Source organism: Pongo abelii, chromosome X (genome assembly GCF_028885655.2).
Source record: "Pongo abelii isolate AG06213 chromosome X, NHGRI_mPonAbe1-v2.0_pri, whole genome shotgun sequence".
Classification (NCBI taxonomy): Eukaryota; Metazoa; Chordata; class Mammalia; order Primates; family Hominidae; genus Pongo; species Pongo abelii.
The window spans coordinates 108,521,719-108,544,476 of record NC_072008.2 but is presented as its reverse complement, the minus strand read 5'-3'; the positions used below and the strand labels follow the sequence as shown (position 1 = coordinate 108,544,476).

Sequence of the window (22,758 nt, the reverse complement as noted above, 5' to 3'; positions counted from 1 at the left end):
GCTATAAAGACACATGCACACGTATGTTTATTGCGGCACTATTCACAATAGCAAAGACTTGGAACCAACCCAAATGTCCAACAATGATAGACTGGATTAAGAAAATGTGGCACATATACACCATGGATTACTATGCAGCCATAAAAAAGGATGAGTTCATGTCCTTTGTAGGGACATGGATGAAGCTGGCAACCATCATTCTCAGCAAACTATCACAAGGACAAAAAACCAAACACCGCATGTTCTCACTCATAGGTGGGAATTGAACAATGAGAACACATGGACACAGGAAGGGGAACATCACACACTAGGGCCTGTTGTGGGCTGGGGGGAAGGGGGAGGGATAGCATTAGGAGATATACCTAATGTTAAATGACGAGTTAATGGGTGCAGCACACCAACATGGCACATGTGTACATATGTAACTAACCTGCATGTTGTGCACATGTACCCTAAAACTTAAAGTATAATAAAAAAAAAAAAGAAAAGAAAAGAAAACTCAATCAGTGAGTTGGTGTTTATGCTGTATCCTCATTAAATGGAAAATGTGGGGCCATGAAAATTCCATACATGGCCTAGGGAAGACAAATTGGTACAACCTCTTTGCAGAGACATTTGGCAACATCTGTGAGAAAAGAAAGCAAGGCACCTGTCACCCATTGTACTGTTAGGTCTAGACAGCATATATGTAAGATGGCCAAGATAGCATGGCTAGTCATATTTAAAGGAATCTCAAATCACCTTATTAGATATAGCTAAGTAATACTATTTTCAGAGAATGAAAATTTTTAAAAGAGCACTTACTCTATGATGTCATTTATATATTTATAGCTAAAAGCATGTAGTTATATATTTTGCATGATTCTCTCATAACTTTGTGGAGAAATCATCATTATTCCCATTTTGAAGTTGACTATATTAAACTTGCTGATGTAAAATCAATTTTGCAGACTCATCTAGTAAGGAACAGGAATGGCATTCTAACTCTCACCCTTCCCAAAGGACACCCAGGTATCTTCTTTATAGATCATAACCTTCTAGGACTTAAACACTTGTAATTTTACATGTTTTTAGTACTGTGCCCTTGTGGGTACTCACTCAACAACCTCTCTCTCTTTGAAGAAGCTGATAGTACAGATGAAATCCCGGTGCAGGATCCTGTAGGTGCTAACGGATCTGGAATGAAGGTCAAGGGCTTGTGAGTCCTGCCTCCTCTTCATCTGCACTCACTCTTCATTTGGGGGCTCAATAGAAACTGCTTTTCCAATATCAATCTAGAAGATCAAACAAGGAGGCAGAAAATGACAGGGGATTAAAGGAAATGTTTTAATTATTTCCTTCCCTTTTCCCTGATCCCTCAGCAAAGCCCTCCTGCAACACAGGAATAGTTCCCAAAGCTTCATTCATAATGCAAATGTGAGTAGGTTTAACTTCTTACTGCTTGGTATGTTTCCAGGTAGACTCTATGGCAATTGTGCTGTTTGGCTTAGGTAACAGTCATCACTTCTCTAGGAGGGAGGTGAAAAGTGGGTCAGTATAAGCATTTGTTGATGTCCTACTAGGTGACATATATGCTGTACAGGATTTCTTATTTACACCATAGACTAGTTATGTAAGGAAGACGTAGTGAGTCTCCTTTTACAGATGACTAAGGGCAAGCTGACAGAGGGTAAGAAAGGATTTCAGCATCACACATCAAGTAAGGGGCAGGAATGTGGTCCAGCCTTTGCTGTCATCACAGTATTTCATGCATTATCAACAGAGGCGACATTATGCCCAAGGGGTTGAAAATTGGCTCTTGATGGTAAGGAGGATGGTAGACATTACAATGGTTTGTGGTCCTGCAAAGTACCACAGTACATAAACAGTTACCACTTTATGTGTGGAATTAAAATTTTACATTCTTGGCAGAAAGGATGTGTGAGGAAGAACATGTCTAAAAGTCCTCCAAAACAGGGACAAGAATGAAAGAAGGTGAGAGAAACACTGCCTATGCCCAGTGACTTCTTATGTAGATGACTGGCCACCAGGGCTTTGGAATTGATCATTTTACTCTCCTCCCCATGATCACTCAACAACCCCTCTTGGTGATGATGATGATGGTGGTGATGGTGATGGTTGAAATGAAATCCTCTCTCTGGGCACAGGAGACTTTGATATGGGGACCATATGAATTGACTGGCTCTTAAGGTGACAGACACGCAGGGGCTTAGTCAGAACGACACATGTTTCTTCTGGAACAGATTACCTGGAGGGTAGAAAATTAATGTTGACAAAACTAGTATGAGCAAGAAATGCTCTAATTTGCATCTCTTTTCATCTTAACACTTATTCAAGTAGCCTATTATTTAATGTATAATTTAGATTAAATTATGGGAATTTAGGAACAGTTACATAAATCAGACAAATTGCTTTGTAATGCCTGCTCAGTAATAGAAACTGAAATTTCATTAAGGCATTGTGTCCTGAAGCCACCAGGAATTTGAATGCTCTAATCTCTCTCAGTGCTCACATGCAATACTGCCCAGGGCATTGCTTAATTTATTTATATAATGAACTATATTACTTTAAAACTGTAATACTAAATTATATGATATATAACATCAAATTATTAAATATTTAACGAAATATAATTAATTTTAATATATTAAATATACTATATTAAAATTACATTATAAAATTGTAATATTAAATTAGATTATAATATTAAATTATATGAGTCTAATTATCATGACATAGGAAACATTCCCAGTAATCAGTAAGGAGAAATGGCCTAGTGATGTTGTCGTAAGTAGAATCTAAGTATGCACCCAAAGATTTTTGTTTCTTGTTATTTACTCCTTTGTATAGTCTGTCTCATTGTGTGTGAGCTGGAGTTAGTGACTTGCTTCTAATTGGTATCCACAATGGTATAGTTTGAATGTGTCTTCCAAAGTTCATTGGTTGGAAACCTGATTCCCAATATAAAGGTGTTGGAAGGTGGGACCTTTAAGATGTCTAGGGTCATGGTGATTCTGTACCCATAAACAGATTAATGCCATTATTGTGGGAGTAGGTTCTTCATAAAAGGACAAGTTTGTTCCCCCTCTTGCTGTCTCTCCTCCTCTCTTTGCCCTTCTGCCACGGGATGATACAACAAGAAGCCCTCACCAGATGCCAGCCCCTCGATCTTGGACTTCCCAACCTCCAGAACTGTGAGCCAATAATTTCTGTTCATTACAAATTATACAGTCTGTGACATTGTTCTAGCAGCACAAAAATGGATTAGGAAAATGTGTACTGAAGAAGTGGGGTTTTGAAACAACAAATAACTGAAAATGTGAAAGTGGCTTTGGAACTGGGTAATAGGGGCTGGAAGTGTTTGGAGGAACCAGCTAGCAAAAGCCTACATTGCCATGAATAGAGCATTAAGGGCAATTCTGGTGAGGGCTCAGAAGAAGAGTATGGCTGTAAGAAAAGTCTGAATCTTCTTAGAGATTACCTAAGTGATTATGATCAGAACGTTGGTAGAAATATGGACAGTAAAGGCCATTCTCACCAGGTCTTGGATGAAAATTAGGAATATATTATTGGAAACTGGCATAGAGGCAATTCTTGTTATAAATTGGCAAAGAACTTGACCGAATTGTTTTGATGCCCAAGGGCTTTATGGAAGGCAGAATTTAAGAGTGATGAACTAAAGTATCTGGCAGAAGAAATTTCTAAGCAAAGTATTGGAGGAACCGTGTGGCATCTGTAACTGCATACAGTAAGATGTAAGAAAAGAGAAATGATTTCAAGACAGAATTTGTAATTTATAATTAAAAAGGAATCAGAGGGCCGGGCAAGGTGGCTCATGTCTGTAATCCCAGCACTTTGGGAGGCCGAGGCGGGTGGATCACCTGAGGTCAGAAGTTCAAGACCAGCCTGGTCAACATAGTGAAACCCCATCTCTACTAAAGATACAAAAATTAGCTGGGCATGGTGGTGGGCGCCCGTAATCCCAGCTACTTGGGAGGCTCAGGCAGGAGAATTGCTTGAACATAGGAAGTGGAGGTTGTAGTGAGCTGAGATCGTGCCATTGCGCTCCAGTCTGGGCAACAAGAACGAAACTTCGTCTCAAAAAAAAAAAAAAAAAGGGAATCAGAACATAAATATTTGGAAAATTCACATTCATGTCATATAAAGAATGAAAAAGCATGCAAGGGTGCAGCCACGCAACTCTCCGATAATGGGATTAGCATGGAAAGAAGGAAGCTGGGTGTTGTTCAGCAGGACAATGCATTGGAGAAAGACTCTGAAGGCATTTCAGAGATATTCAAAGTTGCCCCTTTCCTACAACTCCAGAGATCTAGGAGGGCAGAATGATTTCAAGGGACAGGCCTGGGGTGTCCCTCATGGGCTCACTGCTCAGAGCCGTCTTGGGACTATGATCCCTGCATTCTAGTACAGTGCTGTCTGGCAGCCCCAGCTGTATCTCAAGTGGACCTAACTGCTCCTATGAAGGGTGCAAATTGTAAGCATTGCTGGTTCCCACATGGTGCTAATTCTGCAAGTGAGCAGAATGCAAGAGCTGTGGGGGTACTGCTTCCTTCACCTAGATTTTAAAGGATATATCAGACATCCCTGTGACCCAGGCAGAAACCTGCTGCAGGGGCAGAGGCACTATAGAGTTCTCATTAGGGTAATGCCTAGTTGAGCCACAGGCATAGGGTTGCCACTGAGACCATGAACCTGGAAACCTATCAGTGTGCAGCTCCAGCCTGGAAGAGCTGCAGGCAGGAGACTCCAACCCATGAGAGCTGCTGCAAGGGCCATGCCCAGCAAAGCCATAGGGGTGGGGCTTCCTGAGGCCTTGGGGGCTTAACCCATACCCCAGTGTGCTCAGAAGGTGGGACATGGAGTCAAGAAAGATTATTCTCCAGCTTTGAGATTTAACGTTGTTTGCCCTGTTCAGTTTTGCACTTACTTGGGACCCGTTACTCCTCTTTTCTTGCCTATTTTTCCCTTTTGGAATTAGAATATCTATCCTATGCCTGTCTCACTGTTGCATTTTGGAAGTAGATAACTTGTTTTGATTTTATAGGCTCACAGCTTGAGGGAATTTGCCTCAGAATAAATCATGCCTTGACTTTCATCCATATTTGATTTGAATGAGACTTTGGACTTTTGAGCTGGTGCCAGAACAAGTAAAGACAATGGGGCTACTGGGATGGAGTCAGAATATTTTGCATGTGAGAAGGACATGAATTTTATGAGCCAGGGGCAGAATGCTGCAGTATGAATGTGTTCACTAAAGTTTATGTGTTGAAAACTTGATTCCCAATGTGTAAGTGTTGGTCTATCCAAGTACTTCTTCCCCAAATTTCTTTGTCACCAATTTTCCAATCATGTTTTTTTCCAAGTTCCTGATCATGCAGCCAAATTATTGTCCATAGTCCATGAATCAGTATATATAGAAATGGCAGGTCCAGTCACTTGTCCAAGCAAAGTGATCAACCAGGTACACTGCTCAAAGTTCTGCCCACTGGGAGAGTTTCCATTCACCATTTTCCTTCAGGGACATCCCAGAAAGGGGATGTAGTGTTAGTTGTCCACTTTTGAGTAGTGCTTGCATATCATGCAGAATCATCTGTAAACCAAACTTCTCTTTCTCTGTCAACTGATCATAGGGAATTTAGATTGTAGGTGCAGGCTGGAAGAAAGAAAGGAGTGTAGCAAAAATGAGGACCATGGGCATTTGAGCTGCTTCCTCATGTAACTTACTTATGCCTTCAGTACCTGCTTGAGCTCGATTTCATATATACTACTTACCTTTGATGATGGAGTGAGTGCTGCTGTACATACCCAACTTTATGGCTATGTGGGTCAGATAACATACAGGTCATGGTAGGCAGCTCACGTCACGTGAAAACTTGGTTGTTTCCAGTCTCTACTAAGGCCCATTAGCAGGCCAAGAGCTGTTTCTCAAAAGAAGAGTAGTTATCTAGGAAAGATGGCAGGGCCTGTGTTGCCATTCACCTATGGGGGCCTGCCAAAGGTTCCCAACAGCATCCCTATCTGTCACTGACAACTCAAGCACCATTGGATCTGCTTGATCATATGGCCCAAGTGGCATAGCAGCTTGCACAGCAGCCTGGAACTGTTGCAGAGCCTTCTCTTGTTCTAGGCCCTACTCAACACTAGTAGTTTTTTGTGTTACTCAGTAAATGGGTCAGAGTTACACACCCATATGAAGAGTATGTTGCCTCCAAAATCCAAAGAAGCCCACCAGATGGTGTACCTCTTTTTTGGTTGTAGGAGAGGCCAGGTGCAAGTATTTATCCTTCACCTTAGAAGGGATATCTCAAATGCTCCACACCTCTGAGCTTCTAGAAACTTGACTGAGGTTGAATATGCCACCTTTTACCTCTGAGGAGAAGAGAAAACTAACAGTCATATAATATTCTATTATATTCTTTAAACCAGTAGGTTAAAACAAAAACTGATAAAAATAATTACTTATAAGGGAACAGAGTAGCAGTCCAGGATGGAAGCTGATCACATATATTCTCTTAAAAATATAATACCTATTTACTGGTCTGATGCACTGAAAAATTTAAGAAACAGTGGCCAACCCAGTAGCAATGAAGAACTCTAGTACCCAGATTGAGTCCTCTAAAAATATTACCCACGAGGAAAAATGGCTGAATCCAAGTCTGTGGTAGGGTTGTACCAGATGAGTCTGGACTGAATGATCATACCAGCGAACATGTCAAAAAGACTCAGAAGCCAACCTGATAGGACTTCCACAGACCAAATAAGAACAATTTAAGCATCAAAAACATTGGTGCCTACAGTGAGTTAAAACACATCACATACAGAAACATCTCTGAGTCGTGATGACACTCTAAAAGAAAAAACACAAACAAAACCAACTCACTGCTAATCTGTGGAGGATCCTACAGAAACAATACTTATTCTTAAAACTGGAAATACTGCAAAATGATTAAATATTTGTCCTTTCTTTCCTGTGTGTGCCATACCTGAGTTAAGCCTACTAGTTGGCAGGGGTTTGGTGTGGGGGTGGGTGGGGGGGAGTTTCTCTTATAGAAAATGTCCAGCTAATAAATGCAGAAGAAATTGTATCTAAATATCATCATTTTAGAATTTTTAATGAAATGCAGATCTTGGTAAAGATCAGAGATTGTAAAAAATCATGAGGTAAAAAGCAGATGGGAAATTTCATAATAGATGGATCAGTCTAACAACACCTGAGCCCAGTGCTCAATCTTAATGTCAAGGTAGGAGTGACAATCAGACACAATGAGGCTCCTTGTATGCCTATGAATTGAATGCTTGTGTCCTCCCAAAACTCATATGTGGAAACCCTAATCTCCAATGTGACAGTATTTAAAAATAGGACTTTTGGGAAATAATTAGGTCATCAAAGTGGAGCCCTCATTATGAGATTAGTGTCCTTAGAAGAAGAGACACAGAGAGTTTACTTGCTCTCTGCATGCACACACCAAGGAAAGGCCATGTGAGGACATAACCAGGAAGAGGATCCTCACCAGGAACCCAACCATACTGGCACCCTGATTAGACTTCTAGCTTCCAGACTCATGAGAAATAAATGTTTGTTATTTAAGCCACCTAGTCTGTGGTAATTTGGTAAAGCAGCCTGAACTAAGACTTGGTGTAAGGATATAGGAAGTATGTAACACATCTGAGGTACTCTTGCCAAAAAATCCTGAACTGGATGAAGCCTCTAACTCTACTAATTTGCAGAAAATAGGAGGGGCCAGAGCAATGTAAGAAACAGCACAATGGGGATACAATCAGCAAAATTGAGAATGTAAACTCCACAAACCAAAGATCCAGTATAATAAGCAAATACAAGTTGAGTATCATTAATCTGAAAATCCAAAATCTGAAATGCTCCAATGAGCATTTCCTTTGAGCATCATGTCAATGAACAAAAAGTTTCAGATTTTGGAGGCTTTTGGATTTGCAGATTAGGGATACTCAATATGTAAGCTGAAAAGCAAAAACAAAGAGAGAAAAGAGATTTAAAACTCCAGAGAGTTAATGAGAAATTAAAGTATAATTAAAACCATAATGAGATACCACCACACTTACACCAGAAAAAGAAAATTAAAAAGATGGAAAACACCAAGTGTTGGTGAGGATATGGAAGCTGTGTAATTCTCACAGCACTGGTGAAAATATAAATTCAACAACCACTTTGAAAAAGTGATTGGCAATATTGACTGAGCTGATCATACACACACCCTACAACTCAGAAATTTCATTCTTAGGTCTGGGGAAGGTACGCACCCAAAAGAAAGAAAAATAAATGTTTATCCAAAGATATGTATAAGACATTCATAACACTGTTATTCATAATGTCAAAAACTAGAAAAAATCCACATAGCAGATATGCTTATTGTGAAATATCCACTCGATGTAACAATATCCACCAATGATGATGAATGATCTACTACTATAGATAATAATAAATGTAAATCTCACATACAGTATGTTGACTGAAGGAAGAAAGTTAGAAAAGAGAACATGATGTATGATTCTAGGAATTTTTCTTCTAATTTCCCATTACAGTTTGGGCTACATAAAAAATTCAACACTCTATTTTCTCTTATTTGAAGGTACTTAGTGTTCCTGTATATTATCTGCAGGTTAATCTCAGAGAAGCACATATCCTCTGAGCCCTTGAAAAGTGAAGCACTACAGATATGAACACGGCTAATGCTGTTGATATGGTTTGGCTGTATCCCCGCTGATATGGTTTGGCTGTGTCCCCATCTAAATCTCAACTTGAATTGTATCTCCCAGAATTCCCACATGTTGTGGGAGGGACCAAGGGGGAGGTAATTGAATCATGGGGGCCAGTCTTTCCCATGCTATTCTTGTGCTAATGAGCCTCATGAGATCTGATGGGTTTATCAGGGATTTCCGCTTTTGCTTCTTCCTCATTTTCTCTTGCTGCCGCCAGGTGAGAAGGGCCTTTTGCCTCCCGCCATGATTCTGAGGCCTCCCTAGCCATGTGGAACTGTAAGTCCAATTAAACCCTTTTTTGTACCCAGTTTTGAGTATGTCTTTATCAGCAGTGTAAAAATGAACTAATACAGCAAATTGGTACCAGTAGAGTGGGGTGTTGCTGAAAAGATACCCGAAAATGTGGAAGCAACTTTGGAACTGGGTAACAGGCAGAGGGTGGAACAGTTTGGAAGGCTCAGAAGAAGACAGGAAAATGTGGGAAAGTCTGGAACCTCCTAGAGACTTGTTGAATGGCTTTGCCCAAAATGCTGATAGCGATATGGACAATAAGATCCATGCTGAGGTGGTCTCAGATGGAGATGAGGAACTCTTTGGGAACTGGAGTAAAGGTGACTCTTGTTATGTTTTAGCAAAGAGACTGGCAACATTTTGCCCCTGCCCTAGAGATTTGTGGAAGTTGGAACTTGAGAAAGATGATTTAGGGTATCTGGCAGAAGACATTTCTAATCAGCAAAGCATTCAAGATGTGACTTGGGTTCTATTAAAGGCATTCAGTTTTATAAGGGAAGCAGAGCATAAAAGTTTGGAAAATTTGCGGCCTGACTATGTGATAGAAAAGAAAAACCCATTTTCTGGGGAGAAATTAAAGCTGGCTGCAGATATTTGCATAAGTAGCAAGGAGCCTAATGTTAATCCCCAAGACCGTGGGGAAAACGTCTTCAGGCCATGTCAGAGACCTTCACAGCAGCCCCTCCCATCACAGGCCTGGAGGCCCAGGAGGAAAAAATGGTTTCCTGGGCTGGGCCTAGGGTCCCCATGCTGTGTATAGCCTAGGGACTTGGTGCCCTGTGTCCCAGCTGTGGCTGAAAGGAGCCAATATACAGCTCAGGCTGTGGCTTCAGAGGGTGGAAGCCCCAAACCTTGGCAGCTTCCATGAGGTGTTGAGCTTGCAGGTGTACAGAAGTCAAGAATTGAAGTTTGGGAACCTCCATCTAGATTTCAGAAGATGTATGGAAACTCCTGGATGCCCAGGCAAAAGTTTGCTACAGGGGCAGGGCGCTCATGGAGAACCTCTGCTAGGGCAGTGCAGAAGAAAAATGTGGGGTTGGAGCCCCTACACAGAGTCCCTACTGGGGCACTGCCTAGTGGAGCTGTGAGAAGACAGCCACTGTCTTCCAGACCCCAGAATGGTAGATCCACTGACAGTTTGCACCATATGGCCAGAAAAGTCACAGACACTCAACACCAGCCCATGAAAGCAGCCAGGAGGGAAGCTGTACCCTGCAAAGCCACAGGGGCGGAGGTGTCCAAGATCATGGGAACCCACCTCTTGCATCAGTGTGACCTGGATGTGAGACCTGGAGTCAAAGGAGATCATTTTGGAGCCTTAAAATTTGACTGCCCTGCTGGATTTTTGGACTTGCATGGGCCCTGTAACCCCTTTGTTTTAGCCAATTTCTCCCATTTGGAATGGCTGCATTTACCCAATACCTCTATCCCCATTCTATCTAGGAAGTAACTAGCTTGCTTTTGATTTTACAGGCTCATAGGTGGAAGGGACTTGCCTTGTTTCAGATGAGACTTTGGACTGTGGACTTTTGGGTTAATACTGAAATGAGTTAAGACTTTGAGGGACTCTTGGGAAGGCATCATTGGTTTTGAAATGTGAGGACATGAGATTTGGAGGGGCCAGGGGCAGAATGATATGGTTTGGCTGTGTCCCCATCATCTCCATCAAAATCTCAACTTGAATTGTATCTCCCGGAATTCCCACATGTTGTGGGAGGGACCCAGGGGGAGGTAACTGAATCATGGGGGCCAGCCTTTCTCGTGCTATTCTCGTGATAGTTAATGAGACTCACGAGATCTGATGGGATTATCAGGGATTTCTGCTTTTGCTTCTTCCTTATTTTCTCTTGCTGCCACTATGTAAGAAGAGCTTTTCACCTCTTACCATGATTCTGAGGCCTCCCCAGCCATGTGGAACTGTAAGTCCAATTAAACCTTTTTTTTGTTCCTAGTTTTGGGTATGTCTTTATCAGGAGCATGAAAACAAACTAATACAGCTGTGTATAATGGACATGCAGATGGATATGCGACAGGAGACATACCTGGCCACAGTGCCAGACCTATCCCACTAACTCTAGGTGCCCTTGAGTAAGTCACCACACTGCATCTATACTTACCTGGCAAAGAGGGACTGAGTAGCCCTGTCTCCAGCAAGATCTCAGGGACAGAGAGCAATGTGATTCCCATCTGGAAAACCACTCTGAGTTCCTAAAAGGAAAGAGAACTCATTCATCTTGGGGGTCCAAGGAATTATCTACATCAACAGCCAAGTTGTCTAGTACAAAGTAACTATGATGTTTATTAATGTTTTTATTTTAAAAATTATTACTTTTTCTTAAATACCATCTGGTACAATGTAGAATGACTACAGAAACATAGATAAAAGAGCTATGGTCTCAGTGTTACACCAACCACCATGGGTTGACATAGTTCAACAAATGTCTGTCTCTTCTTCCTAAGTGTACTGGTTAGGAGTGTGGGCTCTGTATATAGACTAGAGACAAACCCTAGTTCTGCCATGTAAAAATCTTGTGACTTTGAATACTTTTATTTCACCATAAAATCACTCAAAGTCTTGTCAGTAAAACCAGGATTATATAGTACTTACAATAGAGGACAAAACATATTTTACATGTACCACGGAACTTAAAATTAAAATTAAAATTAAAAAGTCCCTGTGTTCTGGTTTTTAAAAATATAAATGGCCAGGGATCACATTAACTTGAAAATTCTATCTAAGGCAGAGATACTGGGGAAAGAAAGCTTAATAGTCTTGCAACTGAATCCTATTTATCAACTCGGGTATTTTTTAAATTTTAATTTTAACTGACATAATTGTATATACTATGGGGTACACTGTAATGTTTTGATATATGTTTACATTGTGGAAAGATTAAATCAAGCCAATTCAATAAATTCAATAAAGCTTAATAGTCTTACAAATGAGTCTTCTTTTTCCTTTTTCTTATTTATTTATGATCCAGATACTCATTCTTTATTATAAAAATGGCATATTTTCCTCAAATCTGTTGGAGTTCTCTACTTTTGTTTGTGGTATCTTTTGTTAAATAATAGTTTTTAACTTTGCTGTCATATTTACCTACCTTTGCCTTATACAGCTTTTGATTTTACTTATTTTTTAAATTTTTGTTTATTTTTTAACTTTGATTTTAGTTTCAGGAGTACATGTGAAGGTTTGTTATACAGGCAAATCACGTGTCACAGGGGTTTGGTGTGGAGATTATTTTGCCACTCAGGTAATATGCATAGTACCCAGTAGGTAGTTTTCAATCCTTACTCTCCTCTCTCCCTGTACCCTCAGGTATGAATATCAGTCATAAACTAATGCATTTTTAAAATCACTTTTTTCACTACAACCACTGTTGGTTGACTAATTACTTTAAGAATGCCTCAAAAGCACTTGGAAGGACTGATCTCAGAAAACACCCCACCATTTCTCTGCACGGCCAAACAGCCGAGGGGTCCTCCTTGACTGTGCCTTATCCCCACACACCCCACGCACACAGCCATTGCAGGTCCCCCGTGTCATACCTCCAAACACAACCTGTCCAGGTCTAACCCTTCCTCTGCACACAGCTGCAGTCCTGGTGCCATTCATCTGTGCCTCTTCCCTGAATTTCTGTAATATTCTTCTAATGGTTATCCCCACTCCTTATTTTGTCCCTCTCCAGTCCATTCTCCACACAGTGGCCAGAGTCACTTTCTGATAACAAGAATCAGATCACGTCACTCCTGTACTCTAGCCTTCCACACTCAGAATAAAACCCAAACTCCTTAAAGGATCCAAACCATGTGGCTCTTGTCTGCCCTTTCAACCTCATCTCCCACCTGTCTGCATTTATGTGCCAGGCTTCAGCCACTTCAACTCGTCCTCTGCTCCTAGATCAATGGTGCCCACACACAGCACAGGGACACTGACAAAATGGCCTCTCCATGCCTGGCTTCTTTCTGTTGTTCAGGACTCAGCTCAAGCGTCACTTCCTGAGAAAGAGCTTCACTGACAACCCCATCTATAATAATCCCTGTCTCTGTCATTTTCTACTCTACCTGTTCATTTTCTTCAAAATACAAATCCCCATATGAAATTGCCTCACTCATTGATTTGTTTACCTGCTTATTGCCAGTTTTCCCAAACTAGAACGATAGCTCCAGGGATTCTTCTTTTATTCTCTATGATGTTTCTTCAGTGTCTCATACATAAATCACTGAATAAGAATTACTGAATTGAAAAAATTGTTACCTACTGGACACACAAGAGAAGACACAGAAATTTAAAGCTGAGTAGCAGGAGCAACTAACAATGAAATTAGACATCAAAAGATTTAAACTTTTCATAGACCTTGTTGCCATCCACAGCATTGCTTTTCAATCGTGGATGAGTAACAGAAACAACAAAATAAATTACTCAAAATCTAGACACCTCTCACCTCACCTCCCTGGTTTTGATTCTGCAGATCTAGGATGGGCCCAAGTATGTGCAATTTTAGCAAGCAACCGTGGACAAATCTGCTGAAGTGGTCCATAGATCACACTTGTAAAAATCCTGACCTAAACAGCTCAGAGTTGGGTACCATAAATTTAATGCCCACCATACAAAGTTCTGGGATATCTGCATTTGCTCTGTTAATATACTTAGCTGAAAGTACACTGGTTCTTCCCCACTGCATAAGACTGCAGATTGCCACATTGGATCACACTTAAATTCCAGAGTATTCCTGGGTGGTCTAGAGGTGTGGGGATTATTATCCTATTGGATAGACAAAACTGGCAGAAAGGTATGACTTGCCTAAAGTGTCCCCATGATGTGACTTGGGTCTCTTTCCTCTTGCTCCAGTAACCTAAGAGGCTTTCAGAGTCTCTGATGTTAAACTAGAAGAGAGAGTAAGGGGATAAGAAAGCACATGGAATAGAGAAGAAAGTAAGAGGATAAGAAAGCACATGAAATGCAGGGGATGGGGTGATGATGTCTGGCCTATCCCCACTCAGTTAACTGGAAGCTGTGCAGTGATGTTTTTCCTCTTCTTCAACTCCATCCCAGAACCCCTCCCACACAGCAGTGACACTGAAGCTCACACATAATGGAAATGTGGGCTTATTCTTGCTTGATGTTACATTTCCAAGTATTCGCTCTAGTAGTTAGGCCATTATGTTAACGCCAGAGGCATTCCATTGACAGAATGGAAGAGGCAAGTTGGAATGGGGAATTACCATTTGCTGATAGTCTACTAGGTACCATACACTGTAGGTTGTTATTTTCAGGCTTTTTCTCTTCAAGTCCTCACAGCGATGTTCTGAGGCTGACATCAGAGCTTGCTTTCTACAGATGAGGGATAATAGGTTTCGGGGGACAAGTACATATTCAAGGAATTTTATGGAAGCTTCAAATGGACATGACGCCTACTTTAAGGGCTCCCACTGGCCAATTTGGAGAACACTTGAGCACTGAAATTGATATAGTTTGGATATTGTCCCCTCTGAATCTCATGTAGAATTGCAATTCCCATTGTTGAAGGTGAAGCCTGATGGGGTGTGACTGGATGATGGGGGTGGATTTCTCATGAATTGTTTAGTGCTATCCCCTTGGTGATAAGTGAGTTCTCCATCAGTTAGTTCATCTGGTTGTTAAAAGTCTGAAACCTTCCCCTTGTCTGTCTCTCTTGCTCCCACTCTTGCCATGTGACATGCCTGCTACTGCTTTGCCTTCTGCCATGATTAAAAGCTCTCTGAGGCTTCCCTAGAAGCCATGCAGATCCTGGGACCATGCTTCCTGTCCAACCTGCAGAACCATGAGCCAATTAAACCTTTTTCTTCATAAATTATCATCTCAGGTATTTTTGTATAACAGAGCAAGAATGGCCTAATACAAAAAATATATACTAATAATTACAGAGGGTAACCCTTTGAGGAACATGGGAATCTCAGAGTCATATTGACATAAATAAATGTTAATAAATACATTGATAAATAAATAAGGGAGAAGAAAAAGCTCTATCTTTTTCTCAGATGCAAACTAATAATTCCAGAAGGAATATCAGAACTGGAAAACATTCACTTAACAACTATCATAATAATATGTGATTCAGGCAAAAAACATAAACAAATGCTCATTCTGTACCAAATGTCATGGCAGTCACTGAGTCACCATGGTAACAATGTGGGCCAAGACAGCTCGGAAAAGAAAATAACCATCACTTTAATTTGTTTTCTAGTATGTCCTAGGAACTGAACTGGTCTGATATGACTATAGTAATTAACCTGAGGTATTCCTCACAATAAATACTTCTGGCAGCTTCAGCAATATACACATTCATACCCACATACATACCCACATACATACATGTTCTCTCTCTCTCTCTTTCTTTCTCAACACCCAAGATCCCAGGAATTCACTGAGATGGATTGCTGGTGGTGGGGAGTAGGTAACAAACCCCACAATTCAATAGATTTAATTCTGACCACATATAAAGCCAAAATCTACTAAACTATTTTATAATGGATTTTTCTGGAGATGACCTGTTGATTTGTCTCTGGGACATTTTTTCCTCGAGTTACAGTACACTTTCAATAACTTCTGAAAGCTGACATGGAAACACAGGCAAATGCTTGTTAAGTATCAGGTACCTTTTCCATTTTATAGTCTGAGATCTCAACCTAGAAGATTAACAGCTACTGTCAAACATTTGGCAGCTGACAGCTCAGTGAAAATAAAATATGCAGAAATGTAATTCAAAATACTGGCATTTATAAGAGCACCAAGAAATATGAAATAACTAGGAATAATCTAACCAAATATGTGACAGGTCTGTATAGTGAATGCTACATAACATTGCAAAGAGAAACTAAAGAAGACCTAAATAAATAGAGACATACTGTCTTCATGAGTTTGAAGACTCAGTGTTAAGATGCCTGTTCTGTTTAAACTGATCTATATATTCAGAACAATCCCAATAAAAATCCTAACTGATACAGTTTTAACAGAAAGTAAAATGCTGTTTCTAAAATTCATGTAAAAATACAAAGGATCTAGACTATGAAAACAACTTTGAGAAAGAACAAAACGGATGACAAACACTACCTAATTTTAAGACTTCTTACAAACCCATAGTAATCAAGACAGTGTGCTACTGGCATCAAGGCAGAAAAGTAGATCAAAAGAACAAAATAAACCACCAAAAAATTGACCTACATATATTGGACAACTGACTTTTGACAAAGGTGCAGAAGCCATTCAATGTATAAAGGATGGTATCTTCAATATTGTGCTGAAACAAGTAGATATTCATATACACAATTATATACTGATCTATATATTGTACCATGTACAAAAGACAATTCAAAAGGCAATTCATAATGGATCATAGATGTAAATATAAAACGTAAAGCTGTAAAACTTGTAGAAGAAAACACGGGAGAGCAAAATTGTGACCCTGAGTTAGGTGAAGATTTCTTAGATGAATAAATCAATAATTTGGAATGTGTCAAAGTTAAAAACTCTGGATCTTACAAAGACACTGTTAAGAGAATGAAAAGACACGCCCCTGATTGGGAGAAAATGTTTGAAAATCATATCTGATGAAGTAGTTGTATCCAAAATATAGAAAAATATCACAAAATTCAATTAAACACTCCAATAAATAAATAGGCAAAAGAGTTGAATAGACACTCATCTATAGAAGATAAACAACTGTCAAATAAGCACATGAAAATATACTCAAACATCATTAATCATTAGGGAAATGTAAATGAAAACTACAAGGCATCACTACCTTGTGGCTTTGCTTTTTTTGTACTTTAAAAATTATTCTTGGCATTGTTCCCTTACAGTACTATTTCTATAGCACCTAAATAAATTTCTATCTTCTATACTTTTTATGAATGAATGTTTTCATTTAAATATACGTAATTGTTGAGTTTTGTTAGTTTTGGTTCAAAGTGGTCAGATTAATACGAAATCTTCTGGGTGTAAGCCAGGTGTTTTGAATTCAGATACATTTTGGTTTACCTAAGCACACTTTCCAGTATGATTATTTTGTTGTGACTTACCTTCTTTTATACATAAATTTGTGTTAATTATAAATTTGGGTTTGTTAAAGTATTTCAGGAGGCTGACAGGTGGTGTGTTCATGTTCATTCAACTAAGCTCTCTATTCCTAACTTACTACTAAATCCTCCTTTGACCTTTAGTTTCATAGGGGTTATTATAGGTGGAGTGTTCTTTAATTAGAAACTGTAGCCCATTTCCTCTCATCTCATAGACTACACCTTGACCTAACGTTTTTATGTAAATATTTGTGATTACTTTAAGACTTTTTAGGGTTAGCTGAAGATAGCAGTATACAGGCTGAATCGGCAAGAGATGGAGAGGTTTGTCAGAGTTTATCAATTATAGAACAGCCTCCTCTAGAGGAATATAAAGCACCGCCAAATCCTCTGAGATTTAGGCTATTGCTGGTAGTAGTACTCTGGCAAATAACTTTATTCAGTTATTTAAGTTTATGGCTAAGCATAGTGGGGTATCTAATCCCAGTTTGGGTCTTAGCTATTGTAAATTCAGAACATAATAAAGTCACTTTCATAGTTTATTTTCATTTTAGCTATTGCCTTTTATGGCTTACAGTTTAGCTTTAGTTACATATAATCATAAACGTGCTGGGTTCTATTGATTTAGGTTAATCATATGACCTCAGGGGCTGGCACAAAATTTACCAACCCTATGGGAAATTACTACAGCTTGCTCGAACTTTCATTTACTGCTTAATTTCATTTACTGCTGTTTCTCGTGGGAGTGTGTTGAGCAAGGCATTATGAGATACTAATTAGTGTGCTTGGTATCTGCTCCTTTTGATCTTCCACTGATCTAGAGGGCATTCTCACTGGTATTCAGACACTTGCATATGTAATCTCACTAAAAAGGGCAGGACCAAACCCGTGTGTTTATGAAGTTACATGAATTCATCCAGGCATTTTCAGTGGCTTGCTTTATTGAATTAAGCTACATCAACTTGTATCTAGAGAATACTCTTGAGGGGAAATTGCTAAATTTAAGTGTTATTCTAGTATTGAGAATTTTTTGATAATCTTATTAAGAAACAAAAAGTTTTAGCCTAGAAAATCAAATTTTTAATGGATTTTTTTGTCTGTTTTAGAAAATGCTTTAATTAGGAGTTAGGCTGAAATAATATTTTAGATAAGTTTATAATTGAATTTAATAATATGTGGGTACATATTAGAGCCTTAGGTAATAATCAGCAGACACAAGATTTTTTGTTTGAGAGGTTTGGCAAGAATAAAAGACTTATATTTACATAAATACTGTAACAGCTTAAAGTAGGGGATTAGAGGGAGTTTGCAGAGTTAATCATGTATGATGGGAATAATTATGCATCTGTGACTGTATCTTGTTTTTATTATGTCCATTGAGCATGGATTAATTAACACCTTATGGTTTTTGTTTGGAAAATAACATTCAATTTAAGTTCAACTACAGTCAAGTTTTGTCAAGGCCTTGACAGCCATGTTGGATCACATCATCTCCCCAAATTAAAAAATACCAGATGCATGACACCACAGTTATGAGCGATCATGGGCTGATTAGTCATTAGTCCATTGAGATGTCTTATTCAAGAGGAACAAGTGGATGGTTATAAGCTCATGGCCCTGAAGTAAGAACCAGATGTCTGGTATAGTTTCAGTCTAGAAACCCCCAAGTTTTCTAAGTCCAGAGTGAGAAGATGGACACTTCCTGAGCAGACTGCTAATTTATCAAAGCTTGGTAGACAAGAAATCCTATTGGAGGTGATAAGCATGTTGTCAAAAAAGGATTTGACTTCCTGTGCTATGTATGATCAATAATATTATGTCCTATAAAATGAAGAACTTACTGTATGGAACAATACTCATGGTTAAATCCATATATGTGAACTTTTAATTTAATGTATTACGCACTGTGATTAGTTTGATGTGCATGCTTGTATGCATGGGGAATGGATTTTAAAGCACCATAAGATATAAATGTATAATTATGATGAAGTGTATATAGTACTACTACATAATTAATGGGGTAAATTACATAATGCATGATGTACACAGGGTGATTAGATTTTATGTTTTTTTTTCCATACTGACATAGAACTCAAGAACAATTTCTTTGCATTCAGTATAAGAATCAGGGAATAGAATTTCAGCTTTGGGTGCTGATAGTGGAGTGAATAGCTTTTCCTTTGACTGCGCTGGGGAGAGGTGCTCTCCATTTTTGGTTTACAAGATCAAATTTAATAAACTACAAGAACTCTTCATTGAAGTTTATTCTTGATTAGGCTAGTAAGTGGTATTAATATGAGAACAAGGGAAAAATATAAAATGGATAATACTTGTTCAATAATAATGAAAGGGTGTTCTACTGATTGACCTTCGATTTGTGTGAATATGAGGTTATTATAATACTAGAACCCAGAATAGGCATTGGCTTAGTAGCTGGAATATCATGTTTCGTTGTTTAGATAACTGAAGGATTGGGATGATTGCTAAAATTATGATTAAGAGCACAAGGGCTACGACACCTCCTAGTTTATTGGGAGTAGATCCTAAATTACACAGGCAAATAGAAGATATCACTCTGGTTTAATATGAGGTGGTATATTGAGGGGATTTGCCGGAATATAATCTGGGTTTCCTAAAAAGTCAGGGGAGAATAAAACAAGTTTGAGTAGAAGTGATAGTAGAAAAACAAATCCTAAAATGCCTTTAATTGTGTGATAGGAGTGGAATGGGATTTTATTTGAGTTGGTTGAGATTCCTTGGGTTATTTGATCCTGTTTCATGTGGGAATACAAGGTGCACAATAATTATAGCTGAAACAATGAATGGCAGAATAAAATGAGAGGTGAAGAACTGTGTGAAGTTGCCTTGTCAAGAGAAAATCCACCTCAGATTCATCCTAACAGGTTGGTGCCAATGTATGGAATAGTTGATAGTAAATTTGTGATTGTTGTTTCTCTTCATGATAAGACATAGCCTATGAATGCTATAGCTATTACTGTGAATAAAAGAATAATTCCAATGTTTCAGGTTTCTAGAAAGGTAGACCTCAGCCTACATGAATAAACAGATAAAGAATATAGATATCCATTAGCAGGCAGATATTAAATGATTCAGCCATAGCTTACATCTCAGCAGATGTGTGTGATAGAGGAAAACGCAGTTATTGTGTCTGAGGTACAGTGTATAGCTAGGAAAAGCCCTGTAATGATTTGTAAAGCTAGGCAAACTCAGTAGGAAACCGAAATTTCTTCATGTTGAGTTGTTTTATGGTGCAGGTAGATCAATAAATAAGAATTTTTATTAGGAAGTGAGATTTTTAAATGTTGGTTATCAGAGCTCTGACAGTTGACGTGCAATGATGATTTTTCACGTGATTGGTCATGATTAGATTCCATGTGAGAATTATGACATATACTATATTTTGTTACTATTTTTGTTGTAGGCATCGTAGGACTTTCTTCAAAACTTTTACCTATTACGTGGGTTTAGGGTTATCAATGGTGGTGTGGAATGCAGGATTGTAATAAATTTTGGTGGATGTTTTATGGGACTGATAGTGTTTTAAATTTATTTAGCAGGGATACTGGTAGTGTTTAGAATCCTATAGCCATAGCTACTAAAGACAATCCTGAAATGTGAGGATCTGGTGGTGTTATTTGGGGGAGGTTCAAATCCTAACAATAGTTAGGATTATTAATAGAATTATTTAATCATTGTATAAATAATAGGCTATGATGAAATAAAAATTATTATTGATTTCAAAAATTTAGAGGATTGGGTGATTTTTGAGGGTAAAGAAGTCAGGCTTCTTTGTGAAGATTCTATAGGTGTGGCTGCATTGTACAGTTAATGGAGTTGATTAATGGTCGGAAGAGACTGATCCCTTTGTTAATATTTTGTTGTTATTGAAATTACAGTAATTAAGTGGCTAGAAGTATAGATAATAAAAATGAAATGAAGAAAGAGAAAAAATATAATTTAATTAGGCCATTTTGGTTAGGGATGGTTACTGAGGCTATTATTTGGAGATGAGATAATTTTTGGTATTTTTCTAGTCAAGTCTAATTAAAGTGATGCTGTATTTTGACTTTTAGAAAGGTTTAGGTACACTGATAAATGGTGAACAACTGTTGGAAAAATCCTAGAAGGTTAGAAAATTTATATATGTATGAGGAGAATTCAAATTTGAGATTACATGTTATTAGGTTAAATTCTAATTGCCATAATGAAGCCTAAGATAGTTATGGCAAGGGCTGAAAGTTTTAGGTATAATGGCATAATCATCTGGGGAATAGTTACAGGAGAAATGTTGTTGGAAATTTTTTAAAAAGCAAAAATACTACCAATTGTTAAAGGTTTAATTGAATTAATTAGGAAGGAGTTAATTTCACTGATAATAATGAAAGCTGAAAAACTAGGTAGTCCTAGGAGTGCAAAAAAGACAATTTGAGTACTGTAGACAGCTGTTAGGGAGGTGGTGACAAGTGTGATTAAAAGGGCTCAGGCAGTAGTATACAACATGTTTGCAGTTTTGATAAATAAGTCTTTGAAGTAGAAGCCTGTAAGGGAAGGTATGCCTGTGAGTGCAAGGCTTCCAATAATAAGTAAGGAGGATTGAAGAGGTATGTATTTAAATAGACATCCTATTTTTTGAATATCTTGATCATCATTAAGGTTGTGGATGATGGCTCTGAATATATAAATAGTATAGCTTTAAAGAATGCATGTGTCTAGATGTGGAGAAGTGCTAGATGTAGTTGATTAATACCAATAATGACTATTATAAGACCTAGTTGTCTTGAGATACAAAATGTGACCATCTTTTTTATGTCACTTAGTGTTAGGGCACAAATTGCCGTAAATGTAGTGGTAATAGCACCTCAGCATATTTTTAGTGTTTGGATTGTTTTATTATTTTCTATTAGTGTATAAAATTGGGTTAAGAGCCCCTGTTATAACACTGTGATGAAATGGAGTAGGGCTGAGACAAGTGTTGGACCTTCTATTTCTGTTGGTAGTAATGGGTGAAGGCCAAATTGGGCAAACTTGTCAGTTGCCAGAATGACTCCACTTAATGGAAGGATATTGGGATAGGAATTGAGCATAAAAATTTGTTGCATTCTCATGTATTTGAATATAATAAAAAACCCATACTATTGTAGTATAAATCCAGTATCTCCCATGCAGTTACATAAAATTGTTTGGAGGGCTGCTGTATTTGTGTCTATTCAGCCATATAATCAATTGACAAAAATAATATAATTCTTGCTTGTTCTCAAAGAGTTGAAAGTTGTTGTTGAGAGTAACTAGAAATAGTATAGTGATAAGAAATATGAGTAAATACTTAAAGAATCAGTTAATGTTTGGATCTGAATGTATATAGCATATTGAGAACTCTATGACAGATCATGTAATAAAAAATGCTACTGATAAAAACCTATTCAACAAATGGTGCTGGGATAATTGGCAAGCCACATGTAGAAGAATGAAACTGGATCCTCATTTCTCGCCTTATACAAAAATCAACTCAAGATGGATCAAGGGCTGAAATCTAAGACCTGAAATCATAAAAATCCTAGAAGATAACACTGGAAAAACCCTTCTCGACATTGACTTAGGCAAAGACTTCATGACCAAGAACCCAAAAGC

General features: G+C 38.5%; 1 protein-coding gene across 20 annotated transcripts in view; it reads right to left on the bottom strand.

Moving 5' to 3' along the window:
• Positions 1–22,758, bottom strand: part of GPRASP1 (G protein-coupled receptor associated sorting protein 1) — a 315,299-nt gene that overhangs the window by 77,488 nt on the left and 215,053 nt on the right. For 19 of the 20 annotated variants that reach the window (XM_054544888.2, XM_054544887.1, XM_054544889.1 and 16 more), the window contains 3 exons: positions 13,180–13,312; positions 11,166–11,256; positions 1,099–1,274 (listed from right to left, as the gene is read on the bottom strand). The gene's annotated coding sequence lies outside the window, so the exon portion shown is untranslated. The remainder of the gene's footprint in view (positions 1–1,098; positions 1,275–11,165; positions 11,257–13,179; positions 13,313–22,758) is intronic. The other variant, XM_054544876.1, reaches the window with a different exon arrangement.